The 22,008-nt window shown below is 31.9% G+C and overlaps 1 long non-coding RNA gene across 1 annotated transcript in view; it reads left to right on the top strand.

Moving 5' to 3' along the window:
• LOC139425977 (uncharacterized) overlaps positions 1–22,008 on the top strand; it is a 260,368-nt gene continuing 238,360 nt past the window's right edge. Inside the window, exon 1 of the long non-coding RNA XR_011637185.1 lies at positions 1–60. This is a non-coding gene — a long non-coding RNA (uncharacterized lncRNA). The remainder of the gene's footprint in view (positions 61–22,008) is intronic.

Raw genomic sequence — 22,008 nt, 5'->3', positions numbered from 1 at the left:
TTTTTTTTTTTTTTTTTTTTTTTTTTTTTTTTTTTTTTTTTTTTTTTTTTTTTTTTTTTTGTAAAAAATGTGACGCGTAACTATATTTGGAATCTCAATTTAGTATACTTTTGAAATCGAAAATAGGAATGCAGAATTTTTTACTTTATTTTGAAAACGGAAATAGTAGTTTCTAAATAAGTAAATTTGTAGAATATAATTCAAATGAAAAATAATATAAATATGCCAACTAGGTGATCGAGTGGTTAGCGTGTCAGAATGCGGAGCCATTGGCTGCGGGTACGAATCCTGCTCAGGGCATGGATGTTCCTTTCTCTCTCTGTGTTCTATGTCCTTTCCTCTTTGTGTGAATGTGACCAGCCCTATAAACGGGTTTGTGGCTGTGTGACGTGAGCGACGCTGCTCCACCGCCGTGGCTTCGCCACAGGTGCCCACTGGGTAACGAGAAGAGAGTAGCAGTTCTGTGGACAATGGGAAAAACCCCAAGTGCCCACCATTAAAAATAATAATAATAATAATAATAATATAAAAATGATAAAGAATAGAATTAAAATGATAAAGAAAATAGATAGCAGTTTTGAATTCGTAAATGAATTAGAGAAAAAGAACTGAGGAATATTAGTATACAATAGTCTTTATATAAAATAGTTTCTTTTTAAATAGTAATAGCTTTTAATAAATTTTTCAATAATGAATATAATTTTTACATTGATTTTTATATTGAAATAGAATTGTTATCTATCATTAAAACGTGTGTCGTTAACTGGATTTAGAAACAATAGAGAAAAGATTGCTTATAATTATCACCATTTCTGATAATTAGGGAATCAATAATAAATGTTTTCGAAAAATTAATGAATAAATGTTTGGATTTTTTAAAAAAAACTGTGACGTAACCGTACTTGAAATCTCATTTTAACATACTTTTAAAATGAAAAATAGGAATGCAGAATTTTTTTTTTTGAAAACGGAAATAGTAATTCCTAAAAAAAGTAAATTTTTAGAATACAATTAAAATGAAAAATATTAAAATGACAAGGAATAGAATTAAAATGATAAAGAAAATAGATAGCAGTTTTTTATTTGTAAATAAATTGTAGAAAAAAGAAATAAAGAATGTTAGTGTAGACTAGTCCTTTAATGAAGTAGTTTTTTTAATTAGTATAGTTTAATAGTTTTTATTAATTATGAATATAATTTTTTACATTGAAATAGAAAGAAATATTTTTCAAATCGAAATGAAGGATGCAAAGTTTTAAAATTTTAAAATAGAAAACAGATTTAGAATATTCTTTTGAACAAAAAATAGGAAACAGTTTTTTTATTATAAAAAAACGATAGTATTTTCTTAAAATTGAAAATAAGAATGCAAAGTTTTCTTATTACAAAACAGAAATAAAATACTTTTAAAAAAGAAAATAGAATAAAAATGCAGAGTAAAAAATAGGCAGTGTTTACAAATAAAAGAAAAAATAGTAGTTTTGAAAGTAGAAAACGGATATATAGGTTTGTTTTAAAATTGAAAACAGATTGCATTTTCTTTAAATAGGAAGAAGAACGTAGGTTTCTTTTTTATTTTGAAGGGGAAAAACACATAAAATTTTTAAATAGAAAATATATTCTAGAAAAAAGAAAATAGGATTTTAGGTTTTTCTTGTTTTAAAAGATTTAGAATTTGTAGAGATGTAGTAGATGTAGAATTTCAAATAGAAGAATGAATCCTGAGAATTTCATTTTAAAATAGAACTTAGATAATAATCTTTTAATATAATAAAAAGTTTAAAAAATATAAGAAAAATATAAAGAATAAAAATTAAAAAAACTTTTCTTAAACACAAAATGTTTAGTATTTTTTTTTAATTCGAAAGAGGAATGAAATGCAGAGTTTTCTTATTTCGAAGAAAAAATAATTAGGTTTCAAAAAAAGGTATAGTAGAAAACAATAGGAATTCAAATTTTTCCAATTTTAAAATATATACCAGTTGTTTAAATAGAAGATATCAATGCAATTTTTTTTTAAATAGGAAATAGAGAATCTATATACCAGTTCATTAAATAGAAGATACCAATTAAAATTTTTTTAAATTTTAAAATATCAAATCGAGAATATATATACCAGTTGCTTAAATAAAATAAATCAATGAAAATTTTTTTATTATATTTTAAAATAAGAAATAGAGAATATTTATATAAGTTGATTAAATAGAAGATATCAATGTAATTTTTTTAAAATAGGAAATATAAAATATATTCTTTAAATAGGAAGTACTAATTGCTAAAATAGACGAATATATACTAGTTGCTTAAGTAGAAGATATCAATGCAATTTTTTTTTAAATTTTAAAATCGGAAATGGAGATATACCAGCTGCTTAAATAGAAGATATCAATGCAATTTTTTTATATTTTAAAATAGGAAATAGATAGTACTTTTCCAAAGCAGAAAATTAAAATCTAGGTTTTTCTTTTTTAAAAAGAATTAATTGTAGTAAATAGTTAATCGTAGATTTGCTGTAAATCGTCATTTGTAGTAAATAGAAATTTGTTTTAAATAGAAAATCGTAATGAGAAGTTTTCTTATAATTTAACAATTCGTGGGAGCAGCTCTTAAGTGCACTAAAAAAAAAAACAATTCGCTATTTTTAACTGAAAGAAAGACCAAAAAAATGTGACCCCTAGCGAACAGAACTTTGTTATTCTAACAAAACAATCCAATTCTCTGATGATGCCACTAGGACCTCATTCGACCATGAGGTCAACCCATTAGGTGAAATAAATCTTTCTAGTCCAATTCTAAAAGGTCTTTGTCCGCATAGCCCATCTCTCCACCCGCGCTTCCACCTTTTAACCTGTAAATTTGTCGTTCCAGAAAACCTCAGACGATACCAAGAATGACGAAGAAAAAGACAAAAATATAGATTGTCTCTTTTTCATATTTTTCTTCCTTGTTTTATATTCGAACAGAAGACGAGTAACAGTGTCGTTATTGTTTTGAGGTGAACGTAAATCAACTTTAAAAACGCAGAAAATCGCTCTGGAGTAAAGGATGGTTTACTCTTTGGTGACTTCCGTGAGGCGTAAATCTGAGCAAGCTTTTAGCTCTGTAGATCCTTTTTTTCTTCTTCTTCTTCCTTATGACAACTGTTTGGGTGTGGTGCGGATATCTGAATTGAATGTCTTCTATGTATTTCTTTGGTAATCGGTTAACTTTTTTTTTGTTATTTATTTTTGAAACAATTTAAGGATTGATGAGTAGAGAAAAGGAGCAGATACAGTTGTTGTGTTGGCTGTGGACAAAGGATGGATTTAGAATTTTGAGGTCTGACAAGATGTAATTGGTTTTTCTTACAAAAGAGTTGAAATGGTAATTTGTTTGGACGTATTGGTTTTGGGATTTAAGTTGAAAAACACGACTTGAAGAACTTCAGAATTGGAGTATGTAGGTCGGATTATTAGTTTGTAAAAGAAAAAAAAATATGTTAAAGTTAAAAAATTTCCTTTATTAACATGGATATTGAATATAAGTACGTTCTTGTTAAAATAGCAGTTATGAAAAATGACCGAAACAAAACTATTATGAACAAAATTTTTTCGAAAAAGTAAAAGTTCAAAAACTAATAAAAAAAAACTAATCGAAAGCGTTTAAGAAAAGTTCTTTTGATTATGTATTACTTTTTATTTTTGGATAGAGTCTGAAGGTTTGACAGAATTTAAAAAGTTTTTTTTTTTGCGGAAAGTTGAAACGGTAATTTGGAAGTTTGGGTTTGGAGATTTAAGTTGAAAAGCACGACCTCAGAAATTCTAGAATTGGAATTATGTATGACGAAAAATTTGTCTTAAGAACATTTTTTTTCAGAAAAACCATTTTTTAAAAAAAAACAAAAGAGCAATAATTAATTAAAAAAACGGAAAGGAAAAATTCTTTCCTATTAAAAAAGTAGTCAATAATAGCCATCATATTTTAGACCGTAATATTTAGACCTAAATATTTTGTGAACAAAACCTCAACAAAATTAGAGAATCAAATCTTCAAAATATATATGAAAAATAACCAATCAGAAACATTTAAAACATATACTTTTTGAGTATTTAGTTAATTCTTTTTAAATTAATTTTTTTTAAAATGGTTTAAGAAGATGTAACTGGTTATTCTTAAAAAAGAGTTGAAAATGGTAACTTATTCGGACGCTATAGTTTAAAAATTCAAGTTGAAAAATATAACTTTAGAAACTTGCGAATTGAAGTATGCAGTTCAAAAAAATGATTTTAAAAACAAATACTTAAAAAAAGCAAGCTTTTTAATAACATGAAAATTCAAAACGAATGTTTAAAAATAGGTAGGTATACAACTATGTAAGATAAATACGTGCTTGGCATAACAATTACGAGTAAATAAATATAACACTCGAATGAACTATGTATTTACACAGCATTAGGATGCTTATAATTTTTTCAAAAATTTTAAATTATTTTAAAATATTAAAACACTATTTTAATATTTAATGATATCATAAAAAGGTCTTGAGTTTTTTTTTGTAACTTAGACGTGCAATAACACCGAACGTAAGAAATGTGAAAGCAATAGAATTTTATTAATTTTGTTGACGTTATATGTATTTTATTTTTTTACAAACGTCGTTGAGCAGCCGGCTCAATTTTTAGATTTACAACAACTAATGTTCAACTCCGTAGCCTTGTAATTTTGAACCCAATCCAGAAGTCAAAGGAACATGGATCAAGTATTGGGAGAAATTTGCCTTCGTGGAGGACTTTTTGATGAAAGTGACCCACATTTGCGTTACATGGAGAGGAAAACAACGAAAACCTCCAACGGCTAGCCTGACGGTAAGGGGACTCCAACCTCTGATCCGTCTACCACTGAGGATATTCTACGTCAGCACTGTGGTCGGTGCGAGCTGGGTTCGGAATTCGTATCGACCAGCCATTGCTGGGATTCGAACCCAGTTCACCTCATTGGAAGGCGAACGCTCTATCCCCTGAGCCATTACGGCTCAAATATGTTAATTATATATCCGTCGTTGAACATCTGACCGAATTTTGTGTTTACGACTACTTATGTTTAACTCCGTAGCCTTGTAATTTTGGACCAACCCTGAAGACAAGGAAACTCCTGGATCAGTACGCCAAGAGGTATGATTTGTTATGGGAACATGGAGGACTTTGCGACTCGACAGATTTAACGTGCATCATCCACCATTTACTTCACGGGGAGTCTTCGGCCAGCGGGGATTGAACCACGAACTCTTGGACATGGACTCAGTGCCCTAGCAACCAGGCTATTCTTGCCTTAAATGTGACGTATGTGTGTGGCTGAAGTCAAATTCTTGGCCATAGATGATAGTTCGCAAGGTTTGGATATCGCAAAGCTAAATTATCTTAATTATGTTTCTTATGTTATCGTGCTGAATAATTGAAAACTTTTAAAGACACCATGTGTATTTAGTAATCAATCCTAAATCAATTCAAATAATGAATGAACTGATATTTTATGTAGAATTTTAAGAAAAAAACTACTCAAAGTTTAGATATCTTAATTATGTGTCCTATGCTATTGCGCTAAATAATTGAAAACGTTTAGAAACACCATGTGTATTAAGTAAATGATACATTAATTACATTAATTTATAAAATATTACATATGGAAATTTAAATATTCGAAACAGAGTTTAGATACATTAAATATGTTTCTTGTGTTACCGCTCTCAAAAATTGAAAACGTTTAGAGATATGTGTACTGATTAAAAATCAATATGCATTGATTAAAAATCAATTAAAAATTAAATTTAAATATTTCAATCTGAAATAAGCAGAGTTTAGCTGTCTTATTTATTTTTCGTGTCATCGAACGCAAAGAGCTGGAGAGATAATTTGGAGACATCTCGTATATATTAAATAATCAATGCAGCATAAAATGAAAGAATAATCACTCACGATTTCATGTTTGAAACACGATTTGAACACTAATAATTGATGGATCGTGATGAACTCTGTGACACTTCTTTGGCGTTAGAATCCATATAATTCTATCAACTGATAGAACACTCATTTGTCAAATGTTATCACCAAAATCACTTCACTTCTCAGAGTACTTATTTGAAAAGTTATGAAAAGAAGGGTTGAAGACGTTGTTTGAAAGTAATGCCTGCTAAAGAATGTCTTGATTATAAAGTTAAATACATATAAAGCATAAAATTCAATTGTAATAAAAGTGACAACAAAGATGTGTACAGTTTTTTCTTATGAATGTGCTAAGATAATGCTTTATATATTTTAAATTAGTACCTGAACGATGCCAAGATAGTAATATTTAATGCATAGACGACACGATATGAATAGAGGTGTGTTAATTAACAACGATATATAGTTTTTAAGAATGCTTTTTTTTAATTAAATCAAAATTATTGTATTTTAAATATGATTCAATCGCATTCTATCTGTGTAATAGGGTAATTTTAGTTCATCTTAAATCTTTGAGCGATATTTATTGCGACGTTAAAGGTAAATTATATTTTAAAAAATGTATAGAAATGTGATATGATAGAAGTCGTATGTATTGTTTTAAAATCTAATTAGAAATATTCTTAAATTTAAAATAATATAAAATTTTTTAAAATTGTAAATGATATTCTGTAGCAAATGACACAATAATGAATATTATATTAATTCACTATATTTTATTAACTCGCTTTCATGTCGGCGAGAGTGAGCTACTTTTTTATCAGCTAGAGTACTTAAATTTATGTTTGAACACTATGAAGGAAGCAAGTTTCGATCACTTCCTGAACACTATTAGCAATTAAAATCTATCATTTTATTACCAAACATATTTATCGCCAATCAAATATTCTTCTAACTCTACTGTTATCTAAGCACACACATTTTAACTTGAGATCTCTGAAAGCAATGCTCATTTTTTTTTCAGCCATTGCAATCAGATTTTTTTACCGCATTATCACTAAAACTTATTCCAATTGATTTATGTTTCAAAAATTACTTTTCTTTAAACGACATTAGCACCATCCCAAATCGCAAATCTGTGATTTTAGTATATTCTTCACCGACGTTTTCTTAAGTGCTACGACCCAGGATACCCGACAATGATGTTTCGTTATATTGTACCATATACTACAGTAGCGCCGTCTATTGATCCTTAAAGTAACTATATATGTTGATTGCATATGGCGACAATACATAGCAAACTCTAAAATACGTTTATCTCAAAAGCAACTTATCGCATATTTCTGATTTTGGCGTAGTGTTAAAGATTCAAGTCTATATCTAATGTAGGCTAGGAAAAGCAAAACAAGGCATTTAGGTATTTATTAATAAAAAAAATAGATAACCAATCAATTACAGTGAGTCGTGAAGGATCATGGGATAGAGCTGTCTCCTCCCAATGAGGTAACCCGAGTTCGAATCCCAGCGATGGCTGGTAGATGGGAATTCCGCACTCGGCTGGTTGTTTTCGTGGTTTCCCTTTCCATGTAACGCAAATGAGGGTTCGTTTCATCAAAAAAGTCCACAACGAAGTCAAATGTCTCTCAATACTTGAATCAGGAGTTCCCTTGTCTTATGGATCAGGTTCAAAATTACAAGGCTACGGAATTGAACGCTGGTAGTCATAAACTCAAGACTCTGCTGTTGAACGACGGTGGTAAAAATAAAAAGTCTGAAGTCATATTTCTGATTTTGGCGTAGTGCTAACAATTCAAGTCTATATTTAATGTAGAGTAGGTAAAAAAGAAGGCATTTAGATATTTATTAATAAAAAAAATAGCCAATAAATCACAGTACTCGTCAAAGCAAGCCCCTAAAACTATGACACTTTAATCACACTTTAATTTAATCGATTAAGGTACTACTCTGAAAAAATATTTTTTTCAGAATAGGTGAAAAAAATTTTTTTAAATCTCTAAAATCAAATAAGTTATTTCTCAATCAATTTCAATGAAAAATTGAATATTTTGAAAAGGACTGACTTCTTGGTAGGTTGGCGTCGTATCCTCAATTAAATCATATCTCATGGTGTACTTGAATAGTCTGACTGACTTCTTTCATCTTTTTTAAGAATCTAAACAATAATATTGATAATTAATTTAAAAAAAGGAGAGAAGTAAAAATAATAAAATGTTGCGTTGCAACTTGTTTTTGCAATTTAGTGTGTACATATTTTGTTGCTTTCAGAAAAGGAAGTCGAATAGTATAATTATTTTTTTAATCCTTTTTCAACTCAAAAAATAATTAAATAGAATAGAATTATCAGATTTATTTTAAATTTTAATAAAAAAAAAATTAAAAATTTAATTAACAAATTACGATTGTTTTTTTTTTAAATTTTAGAATAAAACAAAGTAATCTAAATAATCTTTCAATACTTATAAAAACTCAGTTTAAAATGAAATTAACCACTTTAATTTCTTTTAAACCAACGAAAAATTTAAAAATAAAATTGTTTACTAAGTACTGTGACGCCAAGTGACGGAACCTAGTGACACTAAGCATAGTATCACAAAGTTATGTCACTGGGTCAATCACAAGTTATGTCAAATCACAAAGTTATGTCAATGTCTGTCATTAGGCAATAATTTAGATTATTATAATAACAGTTTAATATTAAAAAATTTGTCCATCCAATTTTGGGTGCTTATTTGTGCTCTCACAAAATAGGTCCTGTTATGCGGAGGAAAAAAATTGTTCTATATGAAAAATTCAATTTAAATAAATTAATTAAATCATCTTGAGCCGCGATAGCTCAAGGGATAGAGCATTCGCCTTCCAAAGAGGTAAACCGGATTCGAATCCCCTCGATGGCTGGTCGATACGAATTCCACATCCGGCTTGCACCGACCACTGTGCTGACGTAAAATCTCATCAGTGGTTGAGGGATCTTAGGTTAGATTCCCCTTGCCGTCAGGCTAATTGTAGGAGGTTTTCGTGGTTTTCCTCTCCATGTAAAGCAAATGTGGAATAGTTCCATCGAAAAGTGTTCCAAGAAGGCACATTTCTCCCAATACTTGGTCCAGGAGTTCCCTTGTCTTCTGGATTGGATTCAAAATTAGAAGGCTACGGAGTTGAACATTAGTTGTCGTGGTCCCAAAAATTCGGTCGGCTGTTCAACAGCGGTAAACGAAAATGGATAAAAAATTAAATCATCTTGAAGAAAATGATCGCTTGTTAATACTTTTCATGCAACAAACCTTATCATTCAGTTTATTAAAGTAAATTAATCATACTTCAAGAAAGAAAAATCATACATAAGATTGATTCCCAATGGGAAAATAGAATATTTATTTTCATAAATAAACAATTTCATGATCCTTAGGTTTTATGTTTCTCTAAAGGATAATTATTAAACAATCAATACGGTAGTAACAAACAGGAGTTATCATTCACTGCTTTATAATTGAATCACGATTTGATCTATAATAAATCACGAGTCGTGATTGAATTGCGCACTCTTCTTTGACCTTACCTTCGATTTATAGCACATTTACTACCAAGCGATCTTGCTACGCTATAGTGCTAACATTTGTCGCAGATTATGGGACTTACTTAACTGTGCTTTATTTTAAATAGTACTTGAAACTAGGATTTTAAGAGTTTGCAGAATAAATTTGACACGTTATATTTCAAGAAGTGTCAACATGCATTGTAAACTTTGCATTTAATACATCGTTTATTGTGATGCGTGGTGCAAAAAATCTTCATTTGCAATATTTTGATTCTGAAATTTCTTCTTCTTTCTCATTTGGAACAATGTAGACCTTTATTTGAATATTTTGTTTTACCCATTTCCTATACTTTACACAGTGCGCCAAAGGAAAGAAGAAGAAAAACGGACTTCTTTGAAAATAATTTTTGTTCTAATGATCGGATCTTTACGTTCTGGGACTCATTCTTAATGGTTCGATGGGGTGATATCAAATATGCTAATCATTTAGTGTAGACGATAATTTAAGATACGAAATCAGACACAAAAACGTACTTTATCTGAATAAACATAACTTTTTTTTCAATGTATTTCTGACCCCCAAGATATAGGGAGTAACCGCATCTTTCTTCTTTTTTTCTTCCTCCAGACGTGGACACGTACCTAGGTTTGCAAAACCATTACTCCTATAGTCCAAGTCTGACTACCAGTCCAGCTCGCCACAACCCGGCGAGCTAGCCTGATCAGTGGGAATTTATTTTAAAAAAAATTGCATATTACATAATACATATAAGCATTTTTACAATAAAAAAACAGCATTGAAAGTCTTGCAGAAGACAATGAAGTGCAACACATTTGCTTCAGAAAAAACAATGACTGAAGCAAAAAATGAAGAAAAAAGAACATGAACAATAAAAAAAATTAATTTTGTTATATACATAAAAATTTAAAAAAGGGAAATAAAAAGAAAAAGTTAATGTTAGACAAAAAAAATATTTTAAATATATGAATATATATATTTTTTTTTAAGGCNGTTTAGTATTTAAAGCCTTGTTAGTTAGGAAGTTTTTCTGTCATTTGTATAGGTTAGATTGATTTGGCGGTCGGGTATGCCAAGAGGCAGTGTAAATACATTCAGTAAGATAATGCTCTGGAGTGCCCAGTTGGCCGCATGTACATTGATCAGTGTCAGTTATGTTTAGGAATTTGAAATATGCAGGGAAGGGAAGAAATAGGGAAAATCCTGAGAAAAGAAATAGAATACGGAGAGAAATAGTTTTGTTTATTAGTTGTGGATAATTTGGCGAGGGCATCTGCTTGTTCATTACCTTGTCTGTCTTGATGAGCTTTAATCCATGAAGAGTAGCCGCATCTGGAAAATATGGCCCCCATAGTTTGGTCAAGAGAGCGATTCAAAGTTTAGACATCTTAATGCAAATTTTAACTTTATGCGTGTTTCGCCGTATTTCGAAAACTTTTTAAGCGAATTGAAAACTTTTTGCACATAGTTATAAAATTCATTTATCCAAAGATAATTTCTAGCAAATATTTATCATTGTTCGATTCGAATTCAATTCCTAGGACGCACCGTTCCCAGTGCTGACATAAAAATATCTTCAGGGGTAAGCAGATAATGCGATAGAATCCCCTTGCGGTCGAACTAACCGAGGGAAGTTTCGTGGTTTTCCTTTCCACGTAACGCAAGTACGGGTTAGATTCATCAGAAATTCCTCCTTAAAGGCTAGCTTGTTGCAAAGATGGATAAACAAGTTCCCTTGTTTTCTGGGTTGGTTTTAAAATTACAAAGTTATTATAAAGCTACAGTGTTGAACATTGATAGGCGTATACCCAAAAAGTGAATCGGTTATTAAATAAAATAATAAAAAATAATATAAAACAAATTTGTTCCAGTTAATGAACCCAATTATTTAACAGTTTCTGTTTAAAATTCTGGTGAAAATAACTAAGGACTTGATACACAGTTCAAACGATAAATAATTTTTAAAAAAAACATCATAAGTGGACGTTTCAGAACGTATTTGAATTAATAAAACCCTTCTGGAGCTATACGGAACTATGAAAACGTGCCCAACTCATTGGGCATTTCATTAAATTGTTTAGGATAATTTAAGCTTGGAATATTTAAATATTCATGTGAATTTTTTAATGAGGTGTTGAAGATGCCAGGATAGCCACTTATGACTTGGATAAATACGAAGCTGTCTATCATAAATATGCATAAGTCTCTTTTATTTCCTTACCAATGGTTCACGAGCCCCTAGGGGTTCATGAGGTAGGTTGCGGGGATTCGCAAAACTATTATTATAATGATGTAACTTAAAAAGTAACGGCAAAATACATTTACATACATTTATTTACAGCACTGTTACCTATGCTGATATGTTATTATTACCTATGTTAAATGTGAGATGAACAAACATACAATACTTTTTCTTAAAAATGCTTTTCATTTCTTTACTTGAATGTTTTATACAAAGCAAGTAATAAAAAAAATTTAAAGTTAATTCCTATTTAAGTCAACAAGGAAAATTTTGATTTTAGTTACTTTTTATTGAATATTTACTATTATTTCTCCCATATAAAACTAAAATTAATTCATTAAAATTAATGAATGAATTAATATTTGAAAAAACTGTATTAACATCAAGTGTCATCCACTACAAGTTTTAAAAATATGTATTTGAAGTTGAGTGAATGAATAAAAAGTATTTTATGAACGATTTAAAATTTGAACAAGATATATAGGGAGAGTAGTGAACTATCAGTAGGAATTGAGAAAAAAAATAAAAGTTTATTTAGCTAATATATTTTGTAAGTTAAATAATTAAATTTTTTATTACTAGACACAATTAGCGCTGGAGAAGAATTTCAAACAACGCTAAAATATTTTCAATGTCTCTTAATAAGAGTACGAATGTCATCTGGCAACAGTATGTTTTTATTCTAAAATTCAATTAGTTTCCTAAGGCTATTTTTTCAAAGAAACTGGTAAAAAATATTACATTATAATAACCGGAAACTTTATCTGAAGAATTTCTATTGGCTGGCACTGAATTATCACCTTCTTCGGAAGGTGCCATAAATGGCACCTTCACATATAACGTTACCCGGTGGGTACCTGAGTCATGCTATCCGAAGTCAAAATTTTTGATGGTTTTCCATTGATGGATCTTGATGGTAATCATCAATAATTCCATCGTGAACCATATTATATTTATTGATTGTAACCAACATAAATAATCATCACCTCAATGTAGGAATAGCGACTTATTTTGAAAGTTTGTTCTTGTTGAACATTAGAAATTCCATCATAGTTTCTTAGAAATCAAACGATCATGAACCACTATCACACCAATGTAGGAATTCAGACTGATTTATGATAGACCAATATAAAGAGGGGGCCCAAATTATTTTGATGGTATATTTGTGTTGAACCAACAAAAAGAATTATTTAATCATCATGGAAATGCATTATTGGACCATCACGAATTTCCATCATAGTATCGTAGAACTCAAATGTTGGAACAATCATGATCAGCCGTCATTTCAATGTAGGAATGGTATGATGGTGGAACATGAAAAACATAAATTGTTTTGATGGTATAGTCCTGAGAACCAATAAGAATTTCTAATAAACTATAATGAAAATGTATAGTTGAAACCATCATGGGTCATCATTGATTGTTTGTCCATGAGAGTTAATCATTGTATCAAAGTAGCATTTTCCAGCAGGGAAGTTTGTTGGCATATCGAAAACCATGAGCACATAACGAAAAATGTTGGATGACGGTGACCATCAAATAATGTTGGACCATCATGAGTCGAAATGAAACCAACATAAACCATCAAATTTTTTTGATGGGACCATCAAGAATTTTGACTTGGGTTACTAACCAGCTTTCAAATTAAATAATTAAAAAAATAGTTTCTAATCTGGATCATTGTGCAAATGACTATAACAGGGTTTCCATTCCACATTGTTTCTTTAATTTCTTTGATTACCCATCGTTAGTATGGCCAGTCTTCATCATCTAGGCGATGCCACAAGACGGCAGAGAGTTGAATAACTGAGGCTGGTCAATAACAGCCTACTTGTTGTACGGATCTTGGGCGTTTCGAAAAATGTGGCGTCCACTCAATGGAAACAATTCTCAAAGACAAGAACTGTGGTCCGCTGACCTGGAGACGGCCGTAAATGCACGACAATGCCGGCTGAAGACCGTTATTTGAAACTGCTGGGAAAACGGGATAAGTCTACGACAGCGACACAACTTTCTCGCAACCTGTATAATGCGCGAGGAACAGCAATTTCACAAATAACAGTCTCCCAGAGACTTAAGGCAGATGGCCTGAATGTTAGGCGTGCTGTGATCTGCATCCCTTTTGCTGTGAACCACAAAAAGTGTGAATAGTTCTCTTCAGTTCTTCCAAATTCTCCAACTTTCTCGGATTCTTTTTAGTGATGAGTTGCTGTTCAATCTAGACAGCAACTAGAGGCATGTTCTCGCCTGGAGAGAACCTGGGAGACGATATAGGTCCTCTAACTTTGACAAAAGGACCAATGCGGTCGAGATGGTCTGGGCAGCCATCATGGCAGGCAGACATATTGATCTTCATGCTTTCGATAGAAGTACTCTGGCAGATCATCAGTACAGGAACGAGATTCTTGCACTCTACGTGGGACTTTTTCGGGAAGTATATGGAACAAATGTCATCTTTATGGACGATAACGATTGTATACATTGGGCTCAGTTGGTAGACGAATACCTCCATTCAGCGGATATTCAACGACTGGTCTGGCATGTGGTGTCCTCTAACCTTAATCTCATCTAACATGTATGGGACGTCCTTGGTCTCTCAATTGCAGCTGAACCAGCTCCAATGACCAAGATTGAGCCCAAGAGTGCCTGAGAGGGTGCGGTTGACAAAGAGCTTGATAAGGAGACTGGTAAACAGTATGAAATTCTGATGGGGGAGTTCTGTAGCTTTTAAAAGCGATCATATTCTATTAGACACGTTTTTCTCTAACTGACAGGGTGTCTGTCTGTTGCTGTACTGGGACCAGTTTCCTCATTTAGAGCACAGACTATGCCCATTTTTGTTTTCCCATATATTGGTCTTATATCGGATGATATTTTTGCCTGGTTCGGCTTTATTTTCTTCGCTAGTTTTTTAATAGAAAAATAAATTGTTCCTTTTATTGTTTCCACCAGTGTAGTACACGTGGTATACGAAGAATTCGATTTCGCAGATTAGAATTAAGAGAGCGGTGTTCGGCGCAAGCCGAACTATAAATGAATATAATTTTGTTTGTTTATTTCATTTTTTATTTCAATCAGGTTAAATATTCATACATTTTGGCAAAAAATTATTTATTTATTTCAAAATGTTCGCCGAACGTAGACAATCATCTTGAATAAGATCAGTTAATACTCAGTTAAATTCTTATAATTCTATAATACTAAGACGAAAAAAAAGGACAAAAAGAGGCATTTTTCTGTCTATAGTCAATTTAATCTTGTTAATTATAAACTCGTAAAATTTAAACTGGTCAGCGCTTTCTAATCAATTTCGCATTAAAAAAAACACGTAATATTTAAAAAATTCAAATCAAGAACTCAAAATTCTGGCCTTCAGTTGCTGAAAACGGTATCCACATTTAACTGTTTGCACATTAAAGCTTATAAATGTAGTAGAACTTTAAAATTTAGATGATAACCACTTAAACAAACCTCAAAAAAGATACATACTTTCTTCTTTATTTTATTAAATATACATTAAGGAAAAAAACTGAATAACTATTATACCTGAATAAATTTTGAACCAATCACCGGATTTTTAGTTGCATAATAATATTCAGTTTCGAAATTAGACCCAAAAATGTTTTTTCCCTGGTTTGCTTTTCTCACCTTAAGAACAAGTGAGAAAAATACTTTTTCTCAGGTGTTTCGACTCCTTAGCAATTGACCAAGCTATTGAGTTCAAATTTTCCATATTGCAGCAATCTCCTCCCCCTATTTTAAAGATCAAGAATCCTAATCTGTCGGGAAAAAAATTTATGGTCTTATTTTGTTACTTCAAAAGTCGTCAGCACCAATTAATTAGCATATTTATCCTAAAACCCTCGAGCCATTAAGATTTAATGTTAGTAAGTGAAAATCCCATCATTAACTCAAAAGTTATTCAGCGTTGTCTGCGCACTCAGTACCTTGAACGTCCACACAGTAGCAAATAGCAAACAAAAGAGGATAATTGGAAAAAAGCACTGAAAAGAAACCGAAAAAAGCACCAGAAAAAAACATCACTTTAACAATTGTATGAATCATACCCAGTGTGCATAAGAACCAACAGTTTTACCAATTTATAATTTTTTTTAAACTAATTATTAAATCAATTCAGTAAATCTCGATTTTTTTTTAAAAATTACATCCTTAAGGTATCGCTATCATAGGAAGAGGTCATCTAAGATGACCATTTTAATTTGAATATCTCGTGATACGATCTATGCTTGATTCTAAGAACAGACAGAGGTAGCTTCAGTTTATCCATTATAGCACACTTTCCCAGAGCTCTACATAATGAAATAAATCAAAACTAGCATCCTTGCTAATTAGAACACTTTCCCAATCGCCTGAGGCCGACATATCAGTTTCGATGTCCAACTACTCGATCCCTGATGGCCCGAGGTCAGATTTATTCGCAATCGAGATTGATAAAAATCCAGTCAAGAAAAATACGACGTGATAGATCAGATCTTTAGATTGCAGCAATCTCTTTTTCTTCTTTTATGCAGATTGCAAGGCATGCGGGGCGGTGTCCCTTTGAATATTGACCCATATGTCGCTTGCTGAGGTAAAAGGGGAGGGGGGAATGGGATGTCGTCGGATGGCACGGTCGAAATGCTATCTGAACGGCTTCCGCAAAGTCCGAAGGTTGAGAAAACGTATTTGCTGTTATGTTCGATAGCATCTAAACTGGAAACTTTACTGCAGTCCGCAAGGCCGACAAGCAATAATGTTCTTTTAGTTTCTTCAATTTATTTGGAATTTCATTTATCGAATCTTTTTTTTTTTCTTCTTTTCTTCACTCGGAGATGTATGATGGTGATGATCTTTTTTTCGAAATCTTTTATTCGGTGTTTGCTCGCGAAGTGATCGACAACGCCCAATTAACGTGACTAGCTTTTTTTTCTTCCCTAGGTGAGGAAAGAGGTTGATAAATGTCCTCAAAAAGCGATTATGGGTAACTGTCACCGCAATTTGCATTTCTGATCACAATAGTTTCAATAACGATGTCCTGTAAAATAAAAAGAAAGATAGATAGTCTGTAAACGGGAAGTGTATCGGGAAGAAATATTAATGAGTATACATTTCACAACGATACAAAATCCGAAACCAAAAATGTGATTGTTTTCCTCTAGGGGCGCATCCCTATTTGAGGCTGACTACACGCGCAAAACAATATTTCTAATTTTCTTAGGTTTGTGTTAATTGTAAATTTTCTACTTCTGTCCCTGGCCAAAACATTAGATTCACTATAATATTCTATGTAAAATCTTAATTATCAGGTGATACTCTATGCAGCTTTATCGTTTCTACAGGACTGAAACCGGTTTGTACTTGTACACGTTCATGTATCAATTGAATAAATTTGACGATAGATTACATAAATTTACGATTGGATAAATTAGACGATATGTTACATAAATATAGACTATTTATTATACCAGGTATTATATTAGTATATTCTAATAATTATACCAAATTATAAGACTCACTGTAGTGTTTTAATAATGACACGTTTTGCACGAGTTTGTATGTAATACTTTTATATTTAAACATACATGTAATGGGTTCTTATTCAGGAGATATTTTAGATACTTCCTATATGTATTTATTTTTAATGTATTGCGTTACACCGTTAACCAACTGATTCAAGAACGCAAAAGAATTCAAACAGGATTCTGCAGCTTAAAAACAATAAAGTTGTATAGTATCACCTGACAATTAAGATTTTACATAGAATCTTATAGTGAGTCTAATAATTTGACCAGTGACTGTAATTATCAAAACTTGTCTTCAAATAGACCAAAAAATATATATTTACGTCATTAGATTATTTGCCGACTATTTTGTCAAGGTTGCAAAGTTAAATAGTTTCATAAAAAGGAAGCGCTCTTAGCTGCGTACGATGACTTTTCCATGCATAGATTGCTATGCAACTCTATTCTTATGGTATGCACAACTTCCCCTGCCAGTTTGAAGCCATTGCACTGATTCAACCTTCATAGAAACGTGAGAACTTCTCAAATTTGTCACAGCGAGTCTTCAACCCTTGAACCAATCATAACTGACGTTAATTTTTTGTCAGAATTTTGATTTGTGCAGAAAAACTTATTATTCGTTGTTATAGCAATTGTGGGGTGGGTGAATAAAGTGAGTAATAGACAGAGGCCCCTAGTTTTTATACACTATTCGAATGATCTGTATTTCTCTGATGCAATATTTATATTGATATAATTCTCCTTCTTTGTCAGCTCAACATCACCTTGCAGGCCTTGGCAGCAGCAACAGCTGACAAACGCCTATCCAGATCAACTCCCTTCCAATTTCTAACCTTTAGGGTTTTCAAATCATTTCTGATGTCGTTGAGCCATCTAGTAGGGGGTCTACCTCTGGGACGTGACCCCTCGGGTTTCTTAAAGCTGACGACTCTAATGGTGCTATTTTCAGAGCTTCTCCATAGATGACCCAGCCATCTCAGCCTATTGCTGCGGATTATTTGTGAAATATGGGACAGCTTATTAAGTCGGTAGAGCTCGAAGTTATATCTGGTTTGCCAGCATCCCCTTTCTTGAATTGCGCCAAAGATGGCCCTGAGAATCTTTCTTTCGAAGGTGTCGAGTGTCCGCTGTATATATCTGAGTTTTGGGTCCAAGCTTCGCTTACATAAAGTAGCACAGGGCGTATGAGTGTCTTATGGAGTTTTAACTTTGTTTTTCGGTTGAGAAGATTTGATCTTAGCTGTCTCCTCAGTCCAAAGAAACACTTATTAGCTATTTGGACTTTATTGTTGATTTCTGCTCTAAGTATGTTTTGATCGTTAACAACAGTGGCAAGGTATTTGAATTCGTTAACCCTTTCAAAGGTATAGCCATTAATGCATAAAGGAGCACTGTAATTTACATTCGAGGACGAAAATTCCATTAATTTCGACTTATCTTCGTTAATAGAAAGGTCCATGTTTGTGGCAGCAGCTTCGAGAGTTCGGAAAGCCTCTTTGACATCCCTTTCTGACCTTCCGATTACATCGATGTCATCAGCGTAAGCCAGAACTTGAAGATACTTATTCCAGAGAGTGCCTCTTCTGTCCAATCCACTATCTCGGATACATTTCTCCAAAGCAATGTTAAGAAGTAGGCAAGAAAGGGACCGCAAGCTTATTGATATAATTACAGCATGTTATTTTGAGCAGTAGTGGCTCAGGGGATAGAGAGTTCACCTCCCAATGAGTTCGATCCCAGCGATAGCTGGTCGATTCGAATTCAGTACCCGGCTCGCACCGACCACTGTAAATATCCTCAGTAAAATATCCTCAGTGGTAGACGGATCATGGGTTAGAGTCCCCTTGTCGTCAGGCTCACCGTGGAAGGTTTTCATGGTTTTCCTCTCCCTGTAAGGCAAATGCGGGTTGTTTCCATCAAAAAGACCTCCGCGGAGGCAAAAGTCTCCCAATCCAGGAGTTTTCTTGTTTTCTGAATCGGGTTCAAAATTACAAGGCTGCGGAGTTGAACATTATTAGCCGTAAATCCTAAATCGGCTGTTCAACGACTGTAATATAACATATTATAACATTTTATTTTATTATGAACTTGATGAGTACGTATGATGACATTGCATCCACATACCATTGTGTGAATATCTTATCATGATTTTGAAATTCATTTTATGCAATATTGCACTTATATGATATGAATAATATGCCATGAATTAGATTAAGAATTAATATTAAATAGCATTCATTTTATATTTGTCATGAATTTGAATTTAATATATTATTGCATTTCTGCGAATCTTCGAACCCAAGAAATATGAACTAAATTGCATTCATATTACTTTAATTTGCCTCATTGGTTCAATCACTGAGCTGTCATTGTGATAAAGTAGAGCAACGATGACTTGAAGACCTCCCAGGTTTAATAGAAGGTTACAAGCATACAAGTGAAGTAAAGGTGGAAGGTGCGCAATACTGACGTAATTACCACCATCACGCAGTTGGTTGCAAAATTTTGGAACCTTAACTTCATGACCCGCGATAAGTTGTTTGTGGAATGTTTTTCTTTTTTTTTATTACTTTATCATAAGCCGTATGCAAACACTATATTAACATGAATTTTGTTTGATTGTAATGCAATAATGCTTAGCATATTTGGATGTTAATACCATATTTAATTTAATATTCAGTTTTCATGAAATCTAATATTGCATTTACAATTGCGATACAGATTTTGTCGTAAATTAATATCTAATCGTTAATTGTATTTGTAAGATATAAATATTTCCTCAAATCCAGAAATTTAAATTTCCATGCAACCTAATACTAGGTTTACGATTTTCTTTCATTATGAATTCGATTTGAATATAGATTTTATCCTAAATCAGATTCATCTATAACCATTTAGTGTACTTGGATGATATGAATATTTCCTCAAAAACAGAAATCCAATTTTCATGCAACCTGATATTGCGCCCACAATTTCCTTTCATCATGATGTATCATGTGATCTATTTGGATGTAAATTTTGTCGCAAATTAGATTCATATGTAACTTCATCATGGTGTATCATGTGATCTATTTGGATGTAAATTTTGTCGTAAATTAGATTCATATATAACTTAATCATGATGTATCATGTGATCTATTTGGATGTAAATTTTGCCGTAAATTAGATTCATATGTAACCATTTATTGTATTTGAATAATATGAATATTTCCTCAATAACAGAAATCCAATTTTCATGCAACCTGATGCTGCGGTTACAATTTTCCTTCATCATGATGTATCATGTGATATATTTGGATGCAAATTTTTCGTAAATTAGGTTCATTCGTAACTTCCATCATGATGTATCATGTGATCTATTTGGATGTAAATTTTGTCTAAATTCTATTACCAGGTAACCATTTATTGTATTTAGATGATATGAATATTTCCTCAAAAACAGAAATTCAATTTGCATGCAACCTGCTACTGCGCCCACAATTTCCATTCATCATGATGTATCATGTGATCCATTTGTCATCAATTCCATTCATATGTAACCATGTATTGTAATTGTATAATATGAATATTTCTTCACAGACTTTTACTGCTAGCCTTTACTACTAAAAAACAGACGATTAATATGTCACCCACTAAGAGACAACCCATTGACATTTGAAGCTCGGACCTCACTTGAAGAAAGTGAACTACAAGCAATTCTTTTAATGACATAATAATAAATACCTCTTTTGACACAGTGGTCAGATGAGTGGATGAGAAAATGTCAATTTAGATGTAAATCCTTGGCAGTTACAGTTAAGTAGGTCATTTATGAGAGATGTGTAACCTACTTGCCCTAGTTTACCCTCAGGTAAGGGAGGGATCGAGAGCGTTTGGGTGGGGTTGTGCCGAACGGGTTCCTTCAAAACGTTCTTTATTTGGAATCTTTGCCCATGAGCTTTGAAGGAAGAGAAGACCTTGGAGATCAGGATGAGATGGTGACCATATCGGAATCAGAAACTGTCTGGTTTTTTTTTTTCTCGCCAAGGTTGGAAGAGGTTAATTATTGGTGGTATCTGAGGTTTCTATAAACGTTCTATTTTTATTTGTGTTGTTTGTTTTTTGCGGCATTTTCAGTTATCAACAAAGAATGCTATATGGTATCAATAATTTTTTTTTTTTAATATTGCTCCAATTGTAAATCAAATATTAATAGCATTTTCAATGTCGAATAGTGATTAATAAAATAGCATGATTTATTTGTTTGAGCTATTTAGTGAACGTGATAATTAAGAAGGTGGTTATTAATTGTATCCTTCTAAGAGCGAGCAACTTAATGAAAATAAATTGATTTTAAAACATCGCATAACGGATAAGAAAAAAAAAGGATAGATAATTACATGTTTTAGTACAGAATATAGCTATTTTTTATTGTTCTTTTTTTCGTTTAGAATGTATTTTTGTTACAAAAGACCATAAATTAGTTTAAAAATTTTTTTTGGTTTTGATACAATTATCTCATTACAGTTTGTTTAAAAACCGAAAACAAATAATAATAAACTTAATTGTTTTATTTCACAAAATGTACTTTTGTAAAGAGGACAGAACCTGGAACTTTGTGGGTCACAAACCAGGGCGTTTTGTCTCTCCGCTAAATAAGAAAATCCATCCAGGATGGTTTATAGTTTGTCTATTTTATTTTTATTTTATAACCGTCGTTGAACAGCGAACCCAATTTTTGGGTTTACGACTACTGATGTTCACCTCTGCAGCTT

The sequence above is a fragment of the Parasteatoda tepidariorum genome, chromosome 7 (assembly GCF_043381705.1).
Source record: "Parasteatoda tepidariorum isolate YZ-2023 chromosome 7, CAS_Ptep_4.0, whole genome shotgun sequence".
In the NCBI taxonomy this organism is placed as follows: Eukaryota; Metazoa; Arthropoda; class Arachnida; order Araneae; family Theridiidae; genus Parasteatoda; species Parasteatoda tepidariorum.
The sequence above is the reverse complement of the archived record's forward strand: the minus strand, read 5'-3'. Positions and strand labels throughout refer to the sequence as shown.